The sequence below is a fragment of the Numida meleagris genome, chromosome 7, assembly GCF_002078875.1.
Source record: "Numida meleagris isolate 19003 breed g44 Domestic line chromosome 7, NumMel1.0, whole genome shotgun sequence".
Taxonomy (NCBI): Eukaryota; Metazoa; Chordata; class Aves; order Galliformes; family Numididae; genus Numida; species Numida meleagris.
The window spans coordinates 3,451,027-3,476,065 of record NC_034415.1 but is presented as its reverse complement, the minus strand read 5'-3'; positions in this window follow the sequence as shown (position 1 = coordinate 3,476,065).

Here is a 25,039-nt window from a genome sequence, read left to right as displayed (position 1 = left end):
ATTTAGTCCTACTTTTGACATATTCCTTCATTAAATAATTTTTAATTATATATGCACTGTCACTTCATTCATGAGCTTTAGATATCTGCCACTATGTGTTCCTATCTCAAAGTAAATTAACTTCTATACACTAACAAATTTCATTTTATAGACCATTAGAAATCATTTGCAAGACCTACTGCATGAGAAGAATAAATAAGAATAAAGAAACTTAGATGCACAAAATGTTTGACAGAAACAAATTTGTTCTTCCAATGCCAAGCCTGCCAAAATCCTCTTTGACTTCACAGCCAGTTTTTATGGATTGCAGACAAAACTCTTACGCAAAATCTAAGTAGATTTTATGTTCTGTGATTTACAATTTGTATTTGCAGGGAAAAACAGAGGAAATTATTTATATGCTTCAGAAGACTTCTTTTTACAGTGAAAAGGATCAAGAAGTAAAAACATTTCCTCCTTTTTGTAACTACGGGGAAGAAATAGTTTTTTAATTCTGTTTGGAGGGACGAGGGTCAAGTCCATCGTGGGGTGAAGCACATTTACCCACTATGGAGAAGGAGATTTGGCAGACCAAATGTTCTAATACTGATACTGTTCACTTATGTATACAGCCATAGAAGAGAAACAGTACAAGGGGAAATAGTTTAACACTTAAAGAGAGTAAGTTTAGGTTGGAAATAAGGAAAAAATCATATACAGTGAGGGTGCTGAGGTGCTGACACAGGTTGCCCAGAGAGGTGGTGGGTGCCCCATTCCTGAAGACACTCAAGGTGAGGCTGACCAGGTTCTGAGCAACCTGATCCAACTGTGGGTGTCCCTGTTCATTGCAGGGGAGTGGGACTAGACGATCTTTACAGGACTCTTTGTATCTTATTTCACTGATGGATTGATTATATTAATATGTTTTTTTTGCACCAGACTATGGAATAAAGTTTGCTCTTTTGTGAAAGAACTTCAATCTCCCCAATAGAAGATTTAAATGACTTTCATGTGGCTATTTTTGGTGGGTTATTGGAGGATACTGTTAAAAATTTGTCTTGTCCCAGTATCGGTTCAGATTTAATTTTGGGTAGGTAGTAGGCAAGAAGCAGCAGCTCTGAATGTATTTTGTGGCAGAATTACAAGTTTCTATGAAATACATATTTATGTGATTTTGCTGTTGCCTAAGGGCATGCTTAAACTGTGGCTTAGTAAGTGTATGAAAACCAGGTTTAGCCTTGGCATATGGTCTTGGAGTGATGTACATTTTGCAGTTGTTCATGGGCTGATGGAATCAGATGGTATGTCATAAGTTGCTACAGCATTGCTCTCAGTTTGTACAGCCAGATTCTATTTATTGTCCAAGGTCTTATCTAGATTGCCCATGTCTGCTCTTAACCAGTGATTCACTTAAAATTAGTTTGAAACCAGTGGAATTCAGAACAGCTTTGTGAATGTTTTTAAACCACAAGAGTTATTATTTAAGTGTTTTTAATACCTCATAATGCGAAGCTGAGTTAGATTTAGGAATATTTTTCTGTTTTGTCTAGCTTTTCTAAAAATAATACCATTAATTAGGCTGTCAACTATGAGTACGCGTGCTTCCTCATTCTGTGTAATGTTACAAAATTATTGTGCAGCAGAGACCAATTCTAATATTTGAGGTGGAACTGCTGAGAAGCATTCTTGAAAGCTCCCCTGTTTATGGATCTGTCTTAAACACATTTAAGACTGATCTCAAGCAGCCCTGGATTAATATGTACTTCATAAAATAGTGCAGAATTCTGTTTCATACTGTCTATTTTAAGAAGTGATTTTAATAAGGAGAAATTTTGACTATCAGTGATATTTCAATTTAAAAACTAATTGTTTTTGCCCAAGGAAAATGAAGATTAACAATCAAAGCAGTTGGTTCTGCCCTTGCCACTTTGCACAAGAAATTCCTGAAATACAATTTAGTCAAATAACAAAAAGTAAAAGATGGAAGTAGGACTGATAAGTCATTGAACCTAATCATTGAGATTAAAGAATTAATTCATTAATTTTTGTTTAAAAAATAATTTTTATCAGATATGTGAAGTCTGACCTAGATTCAGTTCAAATACTGACAGTAATATTCCTGATTTTTGGGGGTATTATTACTTAGTTGCAGAGCTCATACAAATTTTTCTGTGTTGTTAAACACAGCTGTTGTTCTTTGGATATATTCAGGATCTTGCTACTATTTGTTTGTTTTAAAATCTTGTTTCAATCAAAAAACCCACATATAATGACATAAGTATGTCTAGAGAGTTTCTAAAATGATCTACTCTACCAACTTATTGCAAAGATGTACCTTACTTTTAATGAGGATGATTTATCTGTTCAGGAACATACGGCATGAGCAGTACATCACAATATAGGTTACTATAGTAACGCTTCTGTAGTTTTAGGCTCTTATTCCACTATATCTTATTTTATTTTTTCAAGGGCTCTTTGTGAACATTTTTAAATTAGCTTATCACTTGAAAACACTTGTGGAGGACTTTTTACCACAATATTATTTAATATCGTTGCTATGGCAACAATATATTTCTCTTGAAATTTTACCTATGAAAAGACAGTGGCTCTGTCTCAAGCAAATAAGGAATGAAAAAAGTTCATTTACTTGTATTTCTACAAACATGGAACCATGTAACAATAGTGATTTTAGCATGAATTATAAAAAGCATCTACTGATGGGTTTGAGCTGTTTTCCGCTTAGGCTTGATTAACTAACGCAAGGAAAATCTCTGGATCAGTAAGACTGATAACATGATGTTGCTCATGGAAGATTCAGAGTGAGATGATTAGTTGATGTAAGTTACATTGAGACAAAATAGTATAATGAAGAGCAAGGTACATTGCAAAGGATATGTAGAAGTCTATTAGCAAACAGAGCCATGAGAAGGACTGAAGTTAGAATGAAGTAACATCCTCGTCCAAGAGGGTTACTGGCTTGGCTGGCACTCTGTAAAGCTGTAACAGGAGGAAGTCTTCCTGGAAGAGTTTTATATTCCAGCTATGTAATGCAAACAAGTACATAGTGCAGGAAGTATCATCTTAATTTTGCATGCAGAAGATTCCTTATTCTGATCCTATCTTAATAGGAAGAAGTCCTAAAAACAACTATCTGTGAGGTGTCTGGAAATCACAGTAGGGATTCTATTTGATACTTTTTTCCATGGGTCTCCAGCAGCCTGCAGAAGTTCATATGAAAATCCCTTCTGGGGGGAAATGAGAGAAATGACTGTGTCAAGACCAATTCTCAGGTCCTTGTTTTATCCTATCTATACATATACACTACAACAGTGTCTGTACACAGTCCTCCATTCAGTTGACTTAAATATAATTATAGCCTGAGATTAAGGTGAATTTTTTGCATTTGGCAACAAAATGTAACTGTACATACAAGTATTTTTGGCCCTTATATTCATGCAGTGGTATCACTGCTCATGTTGGTATAGAAATTGAGCTTGTACTTTTTAGATAACGTGTTCCAAATAATTTCATGACTGATAATTATGTTGGTCATCTTCAAATGCATGGTTCAAATTAAAATTACCATTACAATAAAAATATCAGTCAACGCCTTGTCATGGTTTAAGAAACAGCGTTACAGTCTGCGGTCATATTAAGCATTATTTAGATTATTTATTTTGAGTAATGAATAAACGTTTATGTCCAAAAGCAGGTACAAACTTTTTAATTAAAATGAGCAGAACAGCAATATTAAGCACAATGTAGTATTTCTTAGACTGAGAGGTATAATAAAATATTTCCATAATTATTTCTAGTGCATATCAGAGTATTACAAACTAAGCTTTTGGAAACCTTACTCTAAGAATTAATCATTACTTGTAAATTGTGATCTGAAAAAGCTACTATCTTCACCATTACACAGCCTCTAAATAGATACTGAAATTTTGCTAAATTGTAACTTCTTGTACCAGAAAGTGGCACAAGAGTCTACTCCTTCTACATCTGCTGATCAAAGTGCTTATTGAAACTTGGAATAATTCAAGTTTTATAAGTTTTATATATATTTATCTTTTTATTAGAGACATGCGTATAGCTGAGAAAGAACATTTTATATAAGGTTTATTGGAAGTAGAAGAGGTAATAGATAGCTGTAAGATAAAGAGTTATTTACTACAAAAGCTATGTTACTAGTTCATATTTTAAATAGACTTGAAGTTATGTATTTACATCATGAAAATAAGTTGAAGACTGAAGAACACAGTAAACATAATGGATAAATCATTTGTGGGTAGATTTAGAGTCAGTATGCATTTGTGCAGCACTGTGATGTCACCCGAGGAGCAGCTCCATGAATTTTTGATAGTTGGATGCACTTGCAGGTGTTACTGAAAACATTGCTTACAGTTTTTGCTGAGCAAAGTTTTTTAGCTTCAGAGAGATAACATTTTTTTTCTTTTTTAATGTTAAGACTTCTCTTAAACTGTGTTCCTTATATGGTCCCTTGGATCCAGCAGAATTCATTTTATTCAATGTCAATAAGTTAAAACCAAGAGATCACTTGTAGATCAATTTGGGGTACCCAGATTAGGCCCTGAGCAGCCTGATATAGTGGGGGGCAACCGTGCCAATGGCAAGGGTGTTGGAAGTAGATGATCATTAAGATGCCTTCGAACCTAAGCCATTCAATCATTCTATGATCTCTCATAAATCCAAACAATTCATCTTCTCTCCTCCTTGCAGGAAAAGAATGGGAGTTAGCAGATTTTACCGCAAATATGTTTTATGGCAGAACTAGAGGATGTGACTTGAAATCCTTCCATGACATTGCTGGCAGCGCAGTCTGAACCTGGTTGACAACTGAGTTACTGTTGGCTCCTCAGGCCAGTTTTATAACCCATCTTGAACAGGTCCACAGCACAGGGATTGGAACTAGATAATCTTTAAGGTCCCTTCCAACCCAAGACATTCTACGATTCTATGATTTTTCTCGAAAACAAGAGATACTTAGAGTCAGCATATCTGTGTAAGCTGTGCAGACTCCTTGACACCCAGCATTTGAGTGAGCCAGCAAAGGCTTAATACTTTGATCCAGAGAATGTCTGCTAAGAATGACCTTCCACCATGTGTGGCTTTCATTATATTAGAGGAAATGTCTGACTTGCAATAAACTGTGTTCTAATACACATTTGCCTTTGATACTCAGAGGAAGAAAAATATTTTTGTAGAGAGAATATAAATGTTTAAAACACATCATAGTAAGCATTTGTATGGCAAACCTTTTTCATGGTGATTTGCCATACCAAATATTTAATTAAATTGAGGTGAAATAGCATTATTCATTCAAAGTGGTTTTGTTAGAATAATTAAACTGTGTCCAAAAGATTTCTCTGCACTTCATTCACAAAATCAAGTGTAGATTTATGTGGAATTATTTGCAAAACTTGGGTTCAATTTTTAGAGATTACTAAGGAACTCTGGACATTGTCCTCTACGCTGAAACCTGGAAAAAGCTGATATAAACTGTGTAACATTCACTGTGCTCAGTGAATGACAGTAATTGACAGCAGTTTATTTAAAGGAAATCAAAAGAGAAAGAAAAAAATAAATAGGATAACATGTGAAAACAATCTAGGCTTTCAAAAGTCTTTCTCTTTGCTAAGCAACTAGTTGCTTGCTGTTATTGTTTTTCCAGTAATGTATCACTTAAAAATTATCACTTTCAAGCTCTGAACCTTTATCATCTCTTTTGCTGGGTATTGAAACTCCATGTAAACTGAAGCTGACTGTGGTGTGAATTACTGTTATTCTAGCAGCAATCTCTGCAGGTGTACTGTAGCATACAGCACCACACGTTGCCCTGCTGCCCAAAGGAGACTTCGTATGAAGTCTCTCATTTCCACTGTTACTTCAAACCACTATTACACTAGCCTGAGCATTCGTCCCACCCATATGCTGATTTGTTTACCTTACTGGTTATTACCAAAGCATCATTGTAAATACCTCTCTGTCTGCAGAAATACTGAGCTGTGAGATATCTTTGGGCTTTTGTTGATTCAAACATTATATGTATGCTTTGATTGTTTGACCTGGATACTCAATGACTCTCACTATCAAATATTTGGAATTCACTAAGAATTTGTTAGACTGACAATAGACAGTTCTGAACACCGAGTGCAAGATTTTCTCATCCTTTTGTGCTTACAGTCTTGATTATGGAAAGCTCTGGTTAGCTCAGGCTGCGCTGCACCACAGAAAAAACCTACTTTTCCTTTAACTGACTATGAAAAAGCAAAGCTGTTTAGTTCAAGTTCCTGCCAGTAAACACCATGCCACTGGCAGTGTGATCACTAGCTATGTATCCTCTCCACCTGCCCTTTATGTAATCATGAGCTTACGTGGCCACACGTTCATTAAATCAGTCTACTGGCCTGTCTGACATCTGGAAGGGGATTACAACTGCCCATTAGGAACATGGCCTGCAATTAGATTGGATTAAATTTAGTGTGAAGCTGAACTCTTGGTCTATGTTGTAGCAATGTGTTCTACCTCAATAAGCATAATAATTTGCTTGACTATGCAATAAATTAAATTTACAGGTGCTGATCTGTAGGTAACACTTACGGTCATTACTCAGGTTTTGTGTTAGCTGCAAGTTTAATCAAATTTGGGTGCATATAGCTTGTACAAGATAAAAACTGAAAGTTCCCAGGGAAATAGATACTGCCAAATTATCACGACACCGAGTTTTGCTGTTACAGTATGTATTAAGATGTGAAGGAAAATGTCTCTTGTCGAAAACATAGCTCTGTATCCTGTGTTCTTTTCTTTAAGTGCAGAATCGTTGGAAAGTATCAGTTAACAGGACTGTGATAAAAAAGAACGTTTGAAATAATGTATTGTTTAAATCTATCTGAAATCAGTATGACTCGCCTTACTGGTTCTTTACTTTCAAAAAAGGTTAAGACAACTTCTTTTTTCTGTCAGATAGAATTGCTGCAAATAGTTTAGTTGTGTATATGACTATATTCTGTCCAGTTTTATCATTGAAGAGTGAATCACTTGCTTGGAAAACTACGTCTGTCAGCTGTGAGAGTAACTATTATGTAACTCTTCAAAATACTTAGTTTATAAAACAAAATATTTGTATACAGTGATTTCCATACACATACAAATAATATTAAACTGTGAAGAAATTGGAAAATTCTGGACTTAGCACTTACTGGCAGTTTATGTTTGAACAGATGCACATCCAAAAAGCGTGGACATTTGTCTGTCTGCACAAATGGTGCTTTCATAATAGGCTTCAAGTCTTATTTGAATGTGTTTTTCATACCTTTGCTTATGGTTAGTTGAGAAAATAATACAGGAGCTGTTTCAAGAACTGTGATTCAGAAATGGACAGCAATAAAGAAATCTCTGCATTGCAGGAGTGTTATGTGGTGCAGTGATAAAATATGTTATGACTTTTACCTTTATTTGCTTTTCAGGTTTTTTTTTTCTTTCTCTCCTGAACAAGTTTGTTTTCTTACTGCACACAAACTTGTTTCTACAGCAGAGGGGAGAGCAGTCAGGCAGCTCTTGAGTTGCTTCACCATCTGTTTTTCAGCTCTTTGTTCAAAATCCCTGATCAGAAGCCCATAAACTGTGTTGTCTTCTGGACGCAGGTGAGGATATTGAGGCCTTCACTATTATGCCACTCTTTCTTTGTGCTTCTAATCTGTTTGCTGTAATTATGATTGCATTAATCCTCAGCAGAGGCAGAAATACCAGCGTATGTCTGCATCAGAAAGAGTAGAGATTGCCTGAAGTCTGAGTTAAAAACAAATGTATGTATGCTTGTTTTAAATTCCCACTAAGGTCATTTGCATCATTAAAGAAAAGGATGTGGACTCATTAAATCCATTATTTATATTTAAACTGTATGACCAATCTCAAAAAAAAAAATCACAAGTGATTTGCTGAAAAGGGCAAATTTCTTAAGCTTTATCTTTTGAGATAGCTTATCAACTTCGGCTTTGTTGATAGCCTTGCATTTTTAGGAATTTCTTTAGGGGTCTAATATTTTCAGGATCTTCTTTTCGGAATTTGTTTCTAACTCTAGCTTGCAATTCATTTTTTGTTCAGTTTGAACTACAATATGACCTAGGCATCTTCTCTGGCCTGCTCTATGTCCTTATGTAATCCTTAGGCTTGTTCTGTGCTGTGCACAGTTAAAACTTCTTCCTGAGTGTCTTTGCTACGTTTTACAACACTGTCTGTCCATCAGGGAATGTGTAAGCACTGTGGGCCAGTGCTCTATTTCAAAACATAAAGAAAATGAAGGTAAAAAAAATCATACCAGAAAGGATTCCATTGTTGGATAATCTTAAAAAGAATAGAAGTGTTCAAAGGCACAGATGATGAGAATCTTTAGGGACTCTGCATGTTACTGTTGAATAAATAGGATTCTGTGGAAAATTTTTCCCTAATCTGTAGCAGAGTTCTGATGTCTTTGTAATGCTGATTATTGAAACATGGGAAGGAGAGGAATGATATTGCAATGTTTTAAAAGGGCTAGAGAGATCATTTTGCTTGCAGTCACGCACAATACACATGATTGCAGAAAAATATGTTCCTATTTTCAGCAATGAGATTGCTACTTATGAACCTGCGTTGCATAAGGCTTGGGACTCCACCATTTTGGTTTGTCTGGGCTGCACTGAGTGAAGAGAAATTGTCTTGGGCTGCACATAAAATATGTAATAATGTATATAAGCAACAAAACTTATGTTTTTATATTTTTTATATTTTAAACATAAAAAACAGAGAGCAACAAAAACACAAAAGTAGTGGGATATTTGACCTTGTTCTTGTGAAATTAATGCATCAGTGTCTGGTTCAGTTGAAGTGGCTGCAATTCTTAGTGAGGTCTCGAGGTGCTTGTCAGAGAATTTTGGTTAAATATTACTCTTCCTGTGATTCATCCTTGAAATCAGTTGTTCACAAATGTACAAAAAGCAATGGCATGAATGAGCTGTGGTTGTGAAGCACAGGATGTTTTTCTCTGGTAAAATAGTTCTTATAAAAGCCTAGTAAAGAGACATGATCAAATTTATCTTTGAGTTGAATGTCTGATGGAAACTCTATACATGCAGATAATGTATTTATGCCACCTGAAAATGGAATCACAAATATACCAAAACATTGATGATTTTTTCAGATTTCTTGAAATCTATTCTCAAATTCCTTTATCAAAACTGAAAGCACAGCTGCATATTTTTTGCTGTTTGCAAATATTTAGCCAACACATCAAAATGCATGGCATTATTTGTCCTAACTTGAGCTTGCCATAATTCAAATTTCATTTCTATTGTTTAAAACTTAGCATGGATAATTTGATTTTCACCTACAAGATATATGTTTAACTCATTTAAATGAGTGGTCAAATCCACCAAAATTGCTAAATCTGTGAGCTATTTTTCGAGTTCTGGCACAAATTTTCCTTTTGATTCCATAAATGATTTGATTTCATTTCTCAAATCGTAAAATCCTTTTAGCATTCTACCTCGACTCAGCCACCTTTCTTCAGAAAAGTAAATGATGTCCTGTAATAAGCATACATATTTTAAGGAGCTCCTGGAACTGGCTATGATTCAATCCACTGGACTTGGATCTGGCTTTGGTAACAATTTGTGTGACATTATCCATTTTTAAAGCTTTCACACACAAATGTTCTTGATATTCAATGAGTGATATTTCACCAAATGTATTTCCAGTGGTAACTGTGTCTTCTATTAATTTTATAAGTCCATATTTTTTACCATCCGTCACTGGGGCACCATCAGTAGCTATACCAGATATCAGGACACATTATATCTACCACATCTCCCAAACATTTTTTAATAAACTCACTATCAGTAAATGGTTTTGATTTTTTGCAATCAGATTTGCTACCACTTCACTAGCTTTTATAACAGTCCATTTGAGTTATAACATTTTAAAAAAGATTTTGTTGAGAAGACGGCCTTTTTTTCAGTTCCACTATTTTGTGTTTATGAAGCATCCCTTGAAATATATCAAATTTGGCAGCATGTTTTTGCAGATAATGTCTTTTCAAATTGTAATCTTTGAAAACTGATGCAGTTTCCTTTCAAATTAAGCATAGTGCCATATTATTTTTCTCAACAAAGAAGTACTCTTATGGTTTTGTTTTTTTTTTATTGTTGCACACTCTTCCTTCATCCATGGTTTTTTTCTGGGTTTTGTTTTATTCTGAGAAGCCATGAAGTAGATCAGAATATCAGTACTGGCAGTCATTTTTCTCAACAAGTGGCACAAGTGCATGCCACGTGTAATACACGCAGGGTTCAGGTTTCAGTGTGCGACAGGCGTGAGAGGAAGAGTCAGCATTGCACTGAGACTCCCCCCCTTCCCCTGATTCCAGCCCAGACAGCGCTGATTGCACACCGACAGTTTGGCTGTTGACGATCAATGGGTGTGCACCTGGGGCAAAGCCGCCCCATCTGTGTCAGGCTGCGGGTGGCTGTGGGCTGTGGGTTGGACCTGCCTGGGATAAGGAATGACGAAATGTGGGAGGTATATCTGTTCTAGTCTGCTTGGCTTTCATTTGAATCTAAGTCAAGTTTATTATATTCTTATCCTGTGCCTTGAGAACAGAGGCATAAATTGAACTGACTATATTATCCTTCAAAATCCTGTGAAAGGAGATGTAAAATAAATGCAGGTGTCATTTGCACAGCAAGAGATAGTAGAGATGAAAAGCTGGCATGCTTTGTACAATGCTGAATGCCATGGAAATAATCAGTTTGCCTGATAAAGTTTATAAACAAGAGAGGAAATTAAACACCAAGCAATTTGATGTGATGGAGCTTTCTTGACAGGAGGTATCTGGCAAAATAAAATAATAAACAAGCACTACAGAAATCTAAAGGCTGTTGAGGTGTGTACATTTAATTTTGGGGTGTAAGAAGATAAGAAGAAACTGACAAACTGAATACTATGGTATATGTCGTGTAGAGCTATTTAAATCTGTTCTGCTGTTGAGTGTGCTTTGCTGTTATCAGCATATATGCTAGTTATTTCATTAACAGACTTTGTTAAGTGCCTTGAGACATCTTGTATCACTTAATGAAGTTAAACATGGCAAACCACTCCTATAGCTCTATAAAGCAAGTGTAGTTAAGAAAAATATTTGCATACTATAATTGTTTGAGAACATTGGAAAAAAAGAGCATTTGGAAGAACAGACCTTGCTGGATGTTGGTCCTGAATTGCAACTCTGAGGCTGAAATACTGCATAGCCTTATGAGAAGTGAAGAAAAACAGAAATATGATTGGTTTTATAGTCTTGTGCATATATAACATTCAGCTTTGTTTAATACGAATATTGTTCTGCTGCCATTTGTGGATTTGGTTGAGTGAGTTCTATGAATATTAGTGACTTGTGCACCTAAATCTACATAAAATATCTAAGCTTTTATTTGCTATTCAGCTATTTAGAATAAAGTTCAGAAATCATATCCAATCAATAAAGTCCAGGGTCATATCCGGGTTGGCTGATTCAACCTTCTGTCCTTCCAATACAGCTGAAATAAAACTTTCCAAGGTTTACCTAAGAACAAGCTAATTGTCATACTTGCATTCTTAACATGTATTGCATGCATAATATCAGCAGAACAGAAGCAGAGTGCTTGCACATATAACTTACTGTGTGCTCCCTGTAGTTGAACTCTAAGCAGCTTTTTGTTTTTTATTTATGAATATAAAATGTTCTGTAAGAGCAGAAAACAAGCATATAGAACTAGAAAGTCTCAGGACATACAGAAAACTAGAGAACACATAAAACTATCCTGAGACTAGCTAATCTTACTTGTATAGTGGTTTTGGCCATATAACTTTCTGCACCTAGAATTCTCAGGAATTTGTAGGGCATAGGTTGTACTTACATAAGAGAAACTTGAGAAACTCTGCATAACAAAATTACCAGATATGAGAGGGAACAGGAAATTTGTACAAGCAGAACTACAAAATATTATCCTTTTATTAAAATGATGATTTGTTCTCACAGCAATTGCTTAATTAATGCAAAAAGGGATACTTGGGAGGATAGATGAATGTGTCAGTTTTAATATTTCTTCCTTACAGTCACAATTATGACTGAAAAAAATAAATGCAGTATTACACTAATGGCCCTCCAAATAGAATCTAATGATATGGCAAGTTAGAAAGATGAATTGTTTTTATGACAACTTATCTAATTTTATTCAGTTCTTCAAATTGTCTCAGTTGGAAGAGTGAGGTTTTGCCTCCAGAAAGAAAATTCTGAATAACTGAGTCAATCCTCACCTCTCCCAAGGCTCCTTAGTTAGCTCACTTAGGTGAATTCACCCCAGTGAAAAAAGTACAGTAATTATTTCCTCATTAAATCTTTCTTTAAATGTCATTAATTACTTAAGTGTTGAACATGGACCCTGATGGCCTTCTATACAGGTACATTTCTCCCAAGGAGCAGTGATTAAGCTGTCGCAAAAGGGGAAGGGTTGAAAGCTACATAAAATATACAACTTTGGTTTAAAAAAAAACCAACAAAGCAAAACAATTTGATGCAAGAAAATCATTGTTCTGGGAATACGGCTTTCCTAGGGTGGCTTTCTGCACAAGCTTAGTTTTATACATCTAAATCTGTATTTGAAAGGGAATGGCTCTTTTTGAGAAAGCTGTGAAGAAATTAAATTGCTGGGTTGATGATAGGAAAAAACGATACCGAGGACTCTTTATGTTGTTAATCTTAGAGGATTTTACCTCAGACAAGTTCCTTTTGCTGTTGAGACAACTATACCCAATAGAACTGTTAGATAATATACAAGAATAATGCTTTCCTTCTCTGAGCTTTCTCTGACTTCTTGCCCTTGTAGAAAGTAGTGTCACAAAAATATTCTTGTAGGAAAATTAATGTTTAGCCTACAATTTTTATCATTCAGTGTATACCCTAATTAACATAACAATTGATATTAGCAGAGTCTACCCAGTTGTCTTGAACTTAGAGAATATTGTATTGGGAGATACATTTCCACTGTCAAGGATAATCTCTGCATCTCAATTTTACAGCCTTACAGCTGCTCTACTGTAGTGCTTTGCAATTTGAGCTGAATTTCAATTCTTCACATTTCCACATTTCATTTGGTAAATTTGAAAAGTGCATAAGCATCTTCTCCTGATATTGTTGAACATTTCTTAAGTAATTTCAATGTCAGGCCAACTCTTAATTCACTTTTTGTTGCCAGCCACCCACTGGAAGAGTGGTTTGTTTCAATTTGCATTATTGTTTGCAATGCATTTTTGTGCCTTATTCCTTTACATTAGCTCCTTTTCTGCTATGGCTGAATCTGGTATCATTCCTCAGTTCTGTTCCAGGGTCTCTATTATTCTACAAAATTTAGAATAGTTGTGAATAGAATGAAGTCATCTAATGTTATGTTCTTTTGTTCTTTAATGGTAGTATTTTTACTCTTGTCCTCAGATCTAGTATTGATCATTGTTGTAGGACCTGTTTAGGTAACTAATATTTTTTCTTGTGTTGCTTTCTCATTTTTTAATTCAAAGATCCTTTAGTGATTTACTGAATTATTTTCGAAGGCAGAGATGTTGAATGAAATCCAAGTTGAACTAGTCACCTAGTCTTCCACAGGATTACTCTGTTACCTCTTGGTTTTTGTTCTCTTTTCTTTTTTACCTGCCTCTCCTGCCTATATTCACAAATCTACATTGTAAAAACACCTTAGACTCAGATCTGCATTGAGATCCTGCCCTTTTGTACACAGTGCTTCACAATGTACTTTTTTTTTCCTGTACTGCTAAATATTTCTGTTAAAGTTGTTTCCTTTTGTGTAAAGCTTGTACCCATCTTTCTCTGATAACTGAGTGTTATATTCTTCAATCATAAAAAGTAAATCCCTCTTCCTGATTTGTCACCTGACCAGGTTAACTCTCATATATATTATTCTGTGTTTTTTTTATCTTTTTTTCTTTCTGTCAGAATTTTCATCTATTCTCATACATCAGTGCAGTCCTACAGCTACTTATTTGTGCCTCCAGGTGTAATGCACTTACTGAACTCAATCATGAAGTCATCGTCGCTGCTGACCTCAACTGTGTAACATAGCTTTTGGTATCTTAAAAGACCTTCTGATTCTTGTGTGTCATCTAAAGCAAAATGTAAAGTAAACTTGTCTTTATGCTTAATGTTTTCTCAATGCTATTTTCTGTTAGCCCTTTTTCAGAAGTTCTAATGGCAAAGAGGCTACATTTGCCAAATGTCACTTCTGACCGGTATGACGGAACCCTGGTAAATATTTGTCCAATTTACAGCTTTGTTACTGCCATAGGTAATACCATTTTCTGGTGCAGAGATGAAACTTCTGAAATATTCACATGACCTCAAGCAAGTTGCGAGTCATCAGCTGAGGCACGTTAACCCCACCCTGTATGTATATTCCTTGCTTATTGCCAGTACAAAATAAATTAAATTTACTTAAATCACTGGGAACTACATGTGGTAATGATCACAAGAACTTTCAGCAGCAGCAGCAGATTAATATTTCATCAGCTGTGAAGTTAACTATGCTTTGAGAAGAGACTGCACTAGGTGATCCCCACATACTCCTTCTAATCTAAATTCTTCTGTGACTCTAAATAATGTTTGAGTATTTTCCATTTAGAAATTCAGAAAGTACAACCATCAAAGAGAACAAACAGAAACCCTTTTTAAAAATTTAGTATGGATTAAATACTGTTACCATGTTTAAATTTGTTTATTTAAATTAGATTTGTTCGTTTATTCATTAGTCATTGTTCACATGAGATTCTTCTGTGCAGATTCACAAGCAGGCCACAGTCTTCTCTGCTGATGTCCAGACTGTGATCTCACTTTTTTTGACTCGCTCCTCTCAGGATCCTGAATTCTACCACCTCATGATCATTCTGTCAGAATCTGCTTCAGCCAAACACTACTAAATATGTCCTGCTACTCAGTCATAATAAGATGATTAATCTCAAAGGGATATTTTCTGGTCATATCAACAGGGGACTTTTTCCTAAGAATCACTAATACTGAGGCTCGCTTTTTTACAGTTATTATACCTGTGAGGAAATATGTGCTGCCTGTAAACTTACCTGTTTGAAGGTTTTTTTGTTTGTTTGTTTAAAGTTGCTCAATATCATAATGCTTTTGGCAAACATTTCTGATGCCCTCAATATATAGAATTTTAGGAATAATACCTATAGCCTAGTGCATTCTTTTTGGCATAAAGTTGTGAAGGCTATTCCCTGGATTTGATGGACTTATATAAATGGAAAACAAAAATGTGCATAATTGTTTTTAAAGAGTACGCCTTTACTGAGCTTGAGCAAAGGTATGCACATAATTAGCCTTAGTAAAGCCTTAGTTATTGAGAAGCGATAGCATGAAGGATGAAACACGCGTTCCCCAAGTGTACAAATAAAAAATAAGAGCAGGGATCTTCAGAACCCAACACTATCAGCTGTGGAGCCTGGGCAGCAGAGAAAGAAAAGCAAAGAAAGAAGAGAAGCTTAGACACTTAAAGTGACAGAGGAATACCAGAGAAATAAGTATATATTAAAAAGTCAGTCTTATGTGTCTTTATTAGGAACAAGCTGCAAAATCCTGCAGTTAAATTAGTAAGACTTTAATTAGACTAATAACAGATTCTCAGCTTCACTTAGAAGGTGTATCTCTAGCCTACATAAATCGCATGGAGGGTTTGGTATGAAACCACTGGGCTGAGGCTTTAATGTTAAATCTGGAAGCAGCAATGCATGATAAAGACGTCAGTTGCCACAGTGGTTCTTGAGCCCAGGATCTTGAAAGGATTTTAATCACCTGCTGTAGAAAACATCTTTGAAAATCGGATGTTTTTCAGAATACTCAATTTTTTTTCCCCAGGATGAACAAAGAAAGAAGTGAAAAATTTCTTTTATCTTTTGCAAAGAATGATGGGTTCCTGTTGTGGCAGTTCCTTACTGGGCATATCCTGCTCAACTGTCATGAGAAAATAAAAAAAATTGGCATCTACCAGATTGTTCCCATTAAGAAAAAAGTGACCAGCTTTGTTACGATGTTCCATTCTTAGCAGAATGTCAAGTGGATTGAATTATGTCTTGACGGAGATGCACTGATATGATAGGGTTTTGAACTGGATTCCACCCATGGTAAATAAAATAATTTGTGTTAGACTACTGTAGTGGAACTTTCTATTTTCACAAGCTTAGCATAAGCGACTAAAAAGCTATAGACAGATCCATACAAACTGCAGTTTCAGGGGGACACTGTGTTATTGACTGACATTTAGGATTTTGCCCTGGAATATTATTTTAAATAATGATGCTCTAAACTGAAATGAGAAGTATTGAATTAGGATTAGCTGAAATCCTTTCAGTGATTACTCTGTCACTCAAGCGGATATTGCCTGATCTATGATTCAGTGCATAGGTGAGGTAAGCAAGAATTTTGCTGATAAAAAATATTTGAACGTTTGTGCAGGAAGACATGTATTTCTAAAATCACGCCCATATTACAGTATGAAATAATTAAACAAGAGATAAAAGATAATTTTTAAAAGTCTTTCTAATCTCTTTTTATCTTGTTTTTACAGTTACTTGGAGAGAGGACTAATGCCATGTAGGAGAAAAGCACTTTAATAGGATGATGTTCTTGGTTTACAGAATATGATGCAGCAGGCATGAAATTGCAATAAATTCAATATTTTATGAGTGACAGTATGGGCTACAAGGAAACACCTAATCTGATACAAAATCTCATTTGAAGACTGAGCAAATCATTTGATTGGTGGTACCATGTCTTCCCGTAGAATAGGACAGTAGTGTAGTTTGAGATGGAGAGCTAGGAAAATTTAACCATAGCATACATTGTTCAGAATAATTTTTGTAAATATGGATATTATTTAAAATGAGAAGCCAAGATGGTGTTTATTGCTTTTACTTTTAAAGCAACCTCTCGTGTTAGTTGTAAAGATAGCTTTACAGCTTACCTGCAGCCTTAGCAGCATTTAAATTCTGAGCTGTTTAAGGAGGAGACAGAAGATTACACATTTTGTCCAGTAGTAACCTGGAAAGGTTCTGTAAATTCAATTGTTTAATTTATATTTCATATAAAAGGTTTAGCTGAAATGCTGCCTTTTCTGTCCCCCATGTAAGCCTAGGGTTTCATCTGGGAGACAGAAAACACATCTTGTACAGCTTGTGCTGTATATTTCCTGTCCCAAATTTTCTCAGTGTATAACAAGTGAGCATGAAAAATATTCTCCAAGAATTTATGTGATTAAATTTGTAGCAGTCTAGAAAGCCATAAACGATATATGAATGAAGTCTCTGCTTTACATCTGCTACAGTTAATCCCATTAAGTGCATAACAAATACCTAAATAAGTAGCAACTTGTAATGCTCAGTGGATCCTGTTGTAGTATCAATCTATGTACACTGTTTTTGTCATCTACAGAAGATATGAATTTGAATTCACTCTCATGCTGGCAAAAAATTTCAGCATCAGATGGAATGCTCTAGGACTGTGGAACTGTGGTGTTCGTATGTGTTTTCAAAAGTCTCCACAACTCTAAAAATCTGAAAAGAAAGGCAAAAATAAACATCTTTTCTCAGGCATTATATTTTTCTGTTGTTGTAATTATAAAAAATAGTCTTCATATGTGGAATACTTGGAGATTATCTTGCCCTTGGTGATTCTTCCAGAGACTTTGCTACTGGCATAAAAGCCCCATAAAGTTTCATCATTAAAGCAAAGCTGCAAAAGGCCACATAGAATTTCCCTCTTAGGAGAAGTGTAATAATAAATCAGAAAAGGATAAAACAAGCTTTAGTAGCAAAGCAGTCCTGAGAAAATATCTAGCAATTTTCTTTTAATTTCTTTAGTCTTTCCAATTTTTAAATGACATCTGTATTTTTAAATGACACCTGTAAGACACAGTGTTGATTAATATTCAAGACCATTTCTGAATTTGTTTTCAATTTGAGTAGTAATTTGTGTGACAGCTTTACAGAAAATTGTGGTAAGGGTGAGCATAGGTCATACCAATGCAGAAGTGATAGAACAAAAATAAATAATTTTTTCTGGAATCAATTTTTGACTTTTTGGAAGAGACTGGCCCAGTTCTTGAAGAGAATAGCAAATGAAGTCTGTGAAGACAAATTGTTCTGAGAGTTGATAGATGCAGTACCACTAGGAAAGACAGAACATGTTTCTGCCAGGCATGTTTGTGAATAGGGACTTGAATATTTTCATTAATCTTGTCATAGCTTGTTGCTGCTAACTTCCACAACAAAGACGGATTTTCATTTGTAGCAGTGAATGAATATGAAGTCAAAGACTTCCCAAAGAAGCCTTTGACAATCTACCTTTTCCATGTTCAATTATTTTATATAGCTTTCATTCTAACTGGAATTAAGTAATTCATTTCTTAATAGAATTGGAATAACTTTAAAAAAAAATAAAAAAGCTGTACATACCACTTCCAAATCAATCTAACTTACATCAGATTGTTTTCTGTTTCTGAGGTAGAGAAGCAACCCTGGTTAATACTTGGCTTATTCAGTAATGAGGTCCACAGGCACTGTGGTGACTTGTGCTGGATTACTAAGGTCAAAATTCTAGTTCTTCAAGACTAATAAATCCCCACTGAAGTTTCCTTATTATTTCAGATTTCAGTGATTATATCTCACCTTATGCACTTTGCATTTACACTGGAATAATTTTTTATCTGCTAACATCGTTCTGGAGAAAAAGTAAAAGCAAGACAAGACCTAGGTACAGATATTGATCAGGAATAATTGACAATCACTCTGAAAGCATGAGATAGCATAGAGATTCAGACGCACTGCATGCTAGCTGCAGAAAACTGCAGGAATGACAGTAAGAGAGAAGTCACTTTGCAGACGTGCCACCTGTCGTATGGACATTCGTGATTCCAGAAATGCGTTCACTTGGAGCGTGGTCTCAGAAATACCTCCTTCTTTTGTATGACTGGTTTTGTGTCACATCTACTTTAGACTGAGCAGCATAAAATGACACTGAAGAGAACTGTTTTGAGTTCTATCTTATTTTTGAGTGTAACATCCATTTATTTATCTGTGGGCAACTGTTCATTGCAGCAAATAAATTCTGTTCATAAGCAAGGGAAAAAAGACTCTTGAGACTCTTTCTCTTCAGCAACAGGAAGAGAAATGTTTTCAAAATAGCTACAAACAGGAGTTAGAAGCGTCTTCAGCTGTTGGCTCCCTATTGCTTTGCAGACAGCTTTTCCTCACTGTCTGTAAGCTTGAGCTGCATATGTTGCTGTGGGGACTCCCCTTTCCTCATTGGTTCTCAGCAGTCCAGGATAAAAAACGTATCTGATTGCTTAATACGTATCCATTAGGCTAGTAATGGGTAATTGCTGAAATGGTTTCCTTCAGTGAGTGAGTATCTGACACTTTTCTGATGTCTTTTATTTTAATAGCTTAAATTGATTGTTAAGCTCTTAAATTAAGAGCTTCATCCTGAATCACTGAACACAGTGACATCTTTGTCGTGACCTCAAGGGAAAAGGCATGGAGCAACGTAGGTACAATTCCTTATCTACATGTCCGGTACTTCTGAGGTACCAGTAAGAATTCAATTAAAAAGCAGAAAAGAATTGCAGCGCAAGAATCTGATTCTGTGCCCTCTTCAGCTGCGAATAATTTTTTGAGCAACTGGAGTTGTTTGGCACTATGGGATTGTTTAGGATCTCTGCCTGAAGTGGAAAGAGTAATAACTGCTAGAGAAAAATAGGCCCAATTTTGTACAAATCCTGAAAGCTCAGTTTTCAAAAAGGCACTTCATTATGCTTACAAGTGTATATGCATGCATCTAAATATATATATTTAATATGGTAAAATTAATGAGAACACTTAAAACTTTAAGTAGCAGCACATGGCTAGGTAGTACAGAACAGAACTGACAAGGAAGAAAAGAGAGAAGGGAAGAGCACGTAGACCTAGGTTGTTGATCTTTTCTTACATTATAGGCATATTTTCTAACTGAAGATGAGTAGTGTTTTAAATGGACTAGTCATAGAGTAAGTGAAACAAAAATGGGAGTAGGCTTAGTGTAGAAATATCGAAGAGGTACGCAAACAAGGAGTGCTCTTGTTCACAGGAGAAATTAAATAATCAACTTGAATCAAATAAAAACTTAAAGCTTTTGGCTATGTCTTCCTGTTTATGTTGAATAAAACGTATGCCACTGGGCTTTTAAGTGTTAAGATTTGTTCCTAATGACTTCTTTTTGACAAGCGTGAAAAACTGAAATGTAATGAAAACTGAAAAACTGAAATGATGATTGATTTGGCAATTTCATTTTGATTATTTGTTTTAACGAGCAGTAGTACTGGAGAAGGAATCTCTTATAAGTGCACAGATGATGGATCTGAAATGGCCCATCACAAAAGATCCTAAAGAAACAGAGGAGGACTGTGATGTCTGCCAGTGAACAGATCAATAAAAAGGAGAAATGGGACAGTAGTTCTAGAGTTCTGCTTGCGAAAGACATGATTATTTGCCTTATGACTCTGTTTCAACAGCTGTGGTCTCCCTTGGGGGTCACAACTGCTAGTTTGGGAACCACTGAAGTAGAGTGAAGAGTTAGCCAGGAGGTGTGGAAATGAAGCTTGACAGCAGGCAGAGATGCCTTCCAGCAGAGACAATTCCCTGTACTGCTTTGAACTGCTGGGTCTCTAAAGCAAGGAAGGTGTTCCCTGTTGGTGTTCTTCGATGCATGTCAAAAAAAGCTGTACGGATGTATGCTACCAATCTGTTGTTAGCCTGTATTTGAGATTATTTAAGGTAAAAGTATATATTACATTATCTCTTCCACCACCCTCACGTTACATTCTGTCTGGAGTCATAAGACAACTAGGTTTCTTGTGTTTGTCCATGTTTGTTTCTTACTGTCTGATTATGATTAAAATTACTTATCACTCAGTCTAGGTTTTCTCCTAATAAGAATAAGCTTATTGCAGCCTAAGTAAGACTTCAGATGTTGAACTACCCTGTAGTAATGATTTCTGTTATTACACAGCAGTAAGCCATAAGCCTTTGATGTATGATGCCTAATGAGTTACTGGTACAACAGCTGAAGGTCATACTTGTGCTGAGGAGGAAAATAAAGCCTCATTTGTAGGAGCTGAAGTAGTGACGAGGATTCTCCACTAGTTCTCTATAGAAGGAAGGAATAGTGCACAGTCTGCTCGGTTATTTTAGGAAGTTAATTATCTCTGTGGGTGTTAGGCAGCCTCATGGTAACAAAACTATGTAGTGTGTATGTTAATGATACACATACACACACTATTCATAGTTTATATTAATTGAGCCTTTTTTCCTTTTTTATTTATAATTTCAAAGTTTCATTTCAAAAACAGCAACTAGAAAGTTGTTTTATGTAATTGCTCCTAATTTTGAATGAGAAATATCTCTTTTTTCTGATAAGAGGTAGTTTAGTGTACTTTGCTGGGGGAGGAGATGCGTTTGAAAGGTCAGCTCGGAGGCTTTGTGGTAGGTATAATTTTATTTTCACTTGGATTACTGACTACTGTGAGAAAGTAAACATTAACTGCTGCTTTTGCCATAAAAAGAAGTACAGTTACTGCTGGTAACTGTACTTAATTTTTCCAAATTCATTGTATTAATAAAAAATCAAAAAAGTGCTTCTGATGTCAAAAATACTGTATGTGATAAATCAGTGCTTGTCTTTCAAACAGCAGTGAATTGGTGGTGTAATACCGAAAATCAAAACTGGGAATTCTGATAAAGTAAAATGGAAGTTTACGTAAATGACGTGGAAATTGTCAATACTTTGATGAGAATTTCAGAGGAAAATAAAACTGTAATCCCTGTTACTCAGCCCAAATGTTCTTGTTGGTACTGAGCTCTCTTTCTTTGCTGTTCAGCTGTCTTCAGGCTCCTTGACCTCAGACTTTCCTGGTAATCCAGGACTAGGCCAGAGTGCTCCCTCGGTCCCTGATAAGGAGGGGAGAGAAGTAGTGATTCACCAGAGTGCTGCATCCCCTGCTCAAACTATTGGAGAGGGCATGGCTGGCATCAGAGCCACCCTCAGCTTCTGCCTCTGCTTCCTCCACACAGCAGCCAAATCTTTATTATTAATTACTAGTTTATGATGTGATTGTATGAACTGTGAGCTGTATGGAGCTTCATAGTGAATGAATACACAAGAAGGCAATATTTTATTTCTTCAGTTGTTGCAAACTAAAATCATTTTGAGTTATTAATGGATGATAACCGATGGGTAGGTGTGCTTGCATCTCTAATAAGAATGAACGTCCGTACTTGCAGTACCAGCTGTTTTACCAGGAGATAACGTAAAGATTCATGACCATTTGAGATGGGCTGTGTGTTTTAAAACATCTAGCTCTGAATGAATGTGGAAAATCCTACTATGTGAAGTTAGTATTTTATACCTAATCCTTGATCATAAAACATGTTTATACATTCGACTACCCAGGCTTCTGTAAAAAGGTGTACCTGGAAGTTTGTTGTGACAATAAAATAAAGGAATCTCGGATAGAAATTTAGAAAGGTGGAATGACAATATGTCACATTTGTAAGAAAATTAAGTGTGAGAACTATTGAAGAGGCAGGCTGCTGGAGAGCAGAGAAAGCGTTTTAGAAGATCATATGAAGAGCTGTGTAAGAATGAAGTAATGTGGAGTTAATTGTAGGTTACTTTATTCCATTCATGCGAAAAATGTGAATTGACTTCATTTCACTGTATTCAATTGTTCAGAAGTTTGTGTATGTTTATTAGTGACATAGTAATTCTGATTTTAGTAAGTACTTTTCTGTATATCAGTTTGCTGTAATTTTTAACAAATTTCAACTACTGTCTAGTGAGTAATGTCTTGTGATTAGCTCTCTCGCTTAAAATGCTGGGCTATGACTGATTCCCATAGAAAATACTACGACTCAGATAAGTGTTTAATTATTATATAGAATTGTTTAGAATCCCAGATGAAGACCCATGAAGTGAACAATGGCAACCTGCTGTAGAATGGCATTAATTTGCAGTAATCAACACATCCAGTGCAATCGCTGATTTTTATGAAACAGTCAATAAGAAGAAAATCATACTTATTTGCAGTCACAACACTTAGTCTGTATTTCTTGTTAAAGCAGCTGTGATTCATTTCCTCCACACAGGGAGAGGGGAATGCTTTCCTGAAACAGCAAAAGGGTCAGGCGATGTCAGAGTAACTTCCTCATGTAAACTTAGGTGAGTATACAAAACATTGCCCATGAGACTCCTTTTTGATTGCTTCATATTTCCTTGCATTTATTTGGAGGAAGACTAATTTAATCCAATAGGATAAAATAAAATATTAAAAGAGGAATATTACTAGATCACAGTAAACTTGTCTTTCTGTCTTTGAACAGTAGACTGTCCATATAAATGATATTGTGAGAGGCAAAAAGCCCTAACCTGAAGTGGACATTAAAAGAGAAGACGTTTACTCCTTTTGTAAACCTACTATGACAAAATCTTTTGGAATAAGGAAACGTACCATTTGTTTTAATGAATTTGCATAGGAAATTGCTTAGCTATATACTTCTTTATCTCTGTAGCATTCCAGATCCTAGATTTAGTTGTTGATTCTTTATTTCCATTTGGAAGGCCTTCCTGTATTTTACTCTCTGATCATAATAAAGAGGATGCATAAGCTCTTTTTAATTATGAAATAAATCCAAGATAGCAATAAAGTCTAATAGTTTGGTGCTCTGAGTTGATAAATTGCTATCTACAATCTTTATATCAACTATTTACTGTTGCAGTCAAGGATTTTATGAGCAGGGCTATGCACATGCTAAGATCTGGTTTATTTAAATCAAGAAAATGGTAATGATAAAAACACACCCAAATGCTCGATTAGTCAATTTGTCATAAGTGAACAATGTATCACCATTAAGGCTCCTAATGGGTTTTGTGAACTGAGTAGCTTCTCATCTAAATGAGATTTTCTGGGATTTATATGTCTTTAACACTAGCTGTTAAAGATTTGTAGCTATTGAATTCAAATTTAGGTGCCAAGCTGAAAAGTATTCAAATACTACAGTGTTGTTATTGAATTTTCCCAAATATTATCAAAATAGATCCACAAAGTAATAAATACTTACCATTTCAAACTATGCAAAGAGTTAGAAAGGAGAAATTTTTCACCTTTTCCTTTTTTCAACTGGCAGATGGATTAATAACTGAGGTTATCATGAGTGCAGAAAAACAGTAATGTACAGTATTCGTGAAACAAAATGGGAGTAAATACTACACAGGGAAAGAATGTACTCTGTTATCTCACCTGATACACTATATTCATGCAGTTCTTAATTGCTGTGCTAAATACTTTTGAACTGAAGTATATGTGTTTGATTAACTTAGCTGAGCAATTTAAAAATATACATCAAAAGACCAGTTTCTGGGGAATGGAGTAGCAAGTCCTCCATTCTGTTATTGCCCTCAACCAAACACAACAGCCTTCAGCACAACGGGCAAGCCAGGCCCCTAAGTACCCTCTTGGCTCAGGTCTGCTAAGGAAGGGTACAAAGCAGCTTAGAAATCATAGAATGATAAATGGCTTGGGTTGGAAGGGACCTTAAAGGTCATCTTGTTTCAACCTTTGTGTTGTGGTCACAGTTGCCTCCAGGAATGGGGCATCCACATCTTCTCTGGTCAGCCTGTGCCAGTGCTTCACCACCCACTGAGTGAAAACCTTCCATGTAACATCTAATCTAAATCTCCCCTCCTTTTACATTTAAACCATTCCCCCTTGTCCTATCATTATCTCCCTGTGTAAAAAGTTGGTCTCTGTCCCCTTGAAGGAGTTTAGAGTGGCTTGAAGGATTGTTTGGGGGATTGTGATTTGCTTTTTTGGATGCTAAACAGACTGGTTTCTACTGTTTTCATCATAAAATTACAATAGCTGATATG